The sequence below is a fragment of the Mus caroli genome, chromosome 9 (assembly GCF_900094665.2).
Source record: "Mus caroli chromosome 9, CAROLI_EIJ_v1.1, whole genome shotgun sequence".
NCBI lineage: Eukaryota > Metazoa > Chordata > Mammalia > Rodentia > Muridae > Mus > Mus caroli.
In genome coordinates this window covers 110,509,950-110,512,942 of record NC_034578.1, presented here as the reverse complement: position 1 = coordinate 110,512,942, position 2,993 = coordinate 110,509,950, and the positions used below count along the sequence as shown (strand labels likewise).

General features: G+C 48.7%; 1 protein-coding gene across 6 annotated transcripts in view; it reads right to left on the bottom strand.

The window, feature by feature from the left end:
* Osbpl10 (oxysterol binding protein like 10) overlaps positions 1-2,993 on the bottom strand; it is a 244,449-nt gene that overhangs the window by 166,787 nt on the left and 74,669 nt on the right. The gene's annotated exons all lie outside the window — the stretch shown is intronic.

Here is a 2,993-nt window from a genome sequence, read left to right as displayed (position 1 = left end):
CCACCATATCACACCCACCACATCATATCCACCATATCACACCCACCACATCATATCCACCATATCACACCCACCACATCACATTCACCACATCACACCCACCACATCACATCCACCATATCACACCCACCACATCACATCCACCATATCACACCCACCACATCACATTCACCACACCACACCCACAGCTGAGAGCACAGAGAAATGAATCCTTCCTTGCTTTCTGCCACTTCTCTCCTGTAGAGCCCAGGACTTCATGGGGAATGGTGTCGCCCACAGTGGGCTGGGTCCACCTACATCAGTTAACTATCAAGACAATCCCTGCAGACACATCCAATCTGAATAATTTTTCAGGTAAAACTCTGCCCAGGTTAACTTTATTGGTTTTGGGTTTTTTGTTTTGTTTTGTTTTGGATGGGGGAGGGTGTGGTTTGGTTTGGTTTTTCGAGACAGGGTTTCTCTGTGTAGCCCTGGCTTGTCCTGGCTTGTCCTGGAACTCACTCTGTAGACCAGGCTGGCTTCCAACTCAGAAATCCACCTGCCTCTGCCTCCCAAGTGCTGGGATTAAAGGCGTGCGCCACCACTGCCAGGCCCAGGTTAACTTTAGATTGTGCCAAAGTTGAAGTTTAAAACCAACCATCACATAGACAAAACCGTTTCCTCGATGCACATAATACAAAGCTAAATGCAACCTCTGCTGATGTGCACATTACAATCCCAAACTCACACCATAGCCCCACGCCAGTGCTCACATGCATCCCCAAGCACAGGCTCTGATGTGCCCCGAGCAGAGGCTCTACCGGCAGTCAGGGGGCTGCCTGCATAATCTACCACAGAGCCAACCAGATGGAGATTGAGGGTAGCCTGTGTTTGTTCTGAAATTTCTGATTCTTCAACTCCTGAATACTGAACACATGTGTGCTATCATACCTGGTTTATAAAGCTCTGAGAGTCATACTTAAGGCTCTACCAACTTAGTGACAGTCTGGGCCCTTGATGTCTGTCTTTATTTAAGAATTAGCAGCGGTAGCAATAGCAGCGTGTGTGCACACTCATGCACACATGCACACAGGTGCCACAGCCACAAAACAACTTTCAAGAATCTGTTCTCTCCGTCATATGGACCTTGGGAATTGAACTTGGGTCTTGAGGGTTGTGTGGCAGGCAGGTCCTATTCCAACCAGCTGAGCGGTCTCAGCCGCACTCAATTTCTCAGGATAATTTCCTGAGCACCTACTATGGAGCAGCTTTCCTGCTGTAGTGCCGGGAGGTGAGAGCTGATGATAGTGACACGAAAAGAAAACTCAGAGTCCAGCCGTGACGCTGCCTCATGACAGAAGCGAGTGGGTTAGTACGGTGGAACGTGTGAGGTTCCCAGGATTGAGAAACTGAGAACTGCGGATGAGGAGCCAGAATGGAAAAGGAAGAACAGGGTTGAAACAGCCTTGAGCATGGTGAAAGGGAAGAGAGGAAAGAAATTCATAGTGCCTGGAGTAGAAGCCATCTTCACTCCCCACTAAGAGGCCTCAATGAACAGTGGCAAGCATGTTACCTACAGTGTGAAAGAGGTTGGGAGAGGCCTTGCCATGCAGGGGGTAAAGCAGTTAGCTACTAGAGAGCTTCCATCTTCTTCAGCATGGACTAGGGAGGCTAACCAGCTCTGCCCCCCAGTGTTCGCTGTATACCCAGCTGCGACTGTCCTAAGCACAGAGTCTGGCTGTCCCTATGCCTGCCCCATTATGTTAATAGTTCAACCAGGCCAGGTCAACAGAAACAGCACTGTGCTATCTGGGGAGATAGGCAGGCTGATGTTCTTGGGAACATCGCCAGCTCAAGTGGCAAAGCTTCCCAACAGGTGTAGCGGTGACGGAGAGGCAGAGAAAGGAAAACATTGGTCAGCTTGCCTCTCCCGTTGATTTATTCTACGACCCCAGCCCATGATGGTCCCATCTACACTGAGGGTGGGTCTCCCCTCCTCAGATAAGCCTCTCTGGAAACACTCTTAGACATATGGAGGTAGGTGACCCATCCCAGTGAAGTTGGTAATTGTGCTGGGTGGTTTTAATTATAAATCCAGCTAGCCTGTAGGCATGTCAGGAGGAGACTGTCTTGATTTCATCCACTGAGGTAAGGAGACTCAGCCTATAAGCGGGTGCCACCATGCCCTTCGATCCTGGACTATGTTAGGGAAGCTGGCTGAGTGTCAAGCAGACAGGCAGTTGACTGCAGCTGTGATCTGTGCGGATGTTTTAAGCTCCTGCTGTCTCCACTTCTCTGTCACAATGTATCAGAACTCTAAACAGGGAGCTAAAGGAAACTCTGGCTTCCCTAGGTTGCATTTTGTCAAGGTGCATTATCACAGTGACAGAAACAAAACTGGGATGGCCACGAGGATGAAACGCTGCACAAGCAAACAAAAAGGGACACATGGTAGTCGTAATCGTTAGCAATACGTGAATGAGGCTACAAGGAGACCAGTCTCACACGCACACTGGAATTACTACAAATAAACAGACCTACAATAGCCAGCCGTGAGAATGTGGGACCTGGAGGAATGGCAACAGTTAATGGGGAAGCATAAACTTCCCCCTGAAGCCCAGTTAGGCCTCCTACAAAGTGACTCAAAAGAATGGAAGCATCTATCCACACCAAATTAGTGTGTGCAAACACATGGTGAGGCATTCCTTACAGTGGGCAGGGACTAGAAGCCATTCAGTGATCCATCAGCCTGTGTGCAGATGGAGGCCACGGACATCTACAGTGGAATACTATTCAGCATCAAGGATGGCATAAGACAGAGAAGGGCCTCAAAATTATGCGAGGCTTAAGAAGCCAGAGGCAGTCTCTAGATGGTCCTTGCTTCTGTCTCAGCTCCAAACTTTGTCTCTGTAACTTTTTCCATGGGTATTTTTCCCCCTTCTAGGAAGGAACAAAGTATCCACACTTTGGTCTTCCTTCTTCTTGAGTTTCATGTGTTTTGCAAATTGTATCTT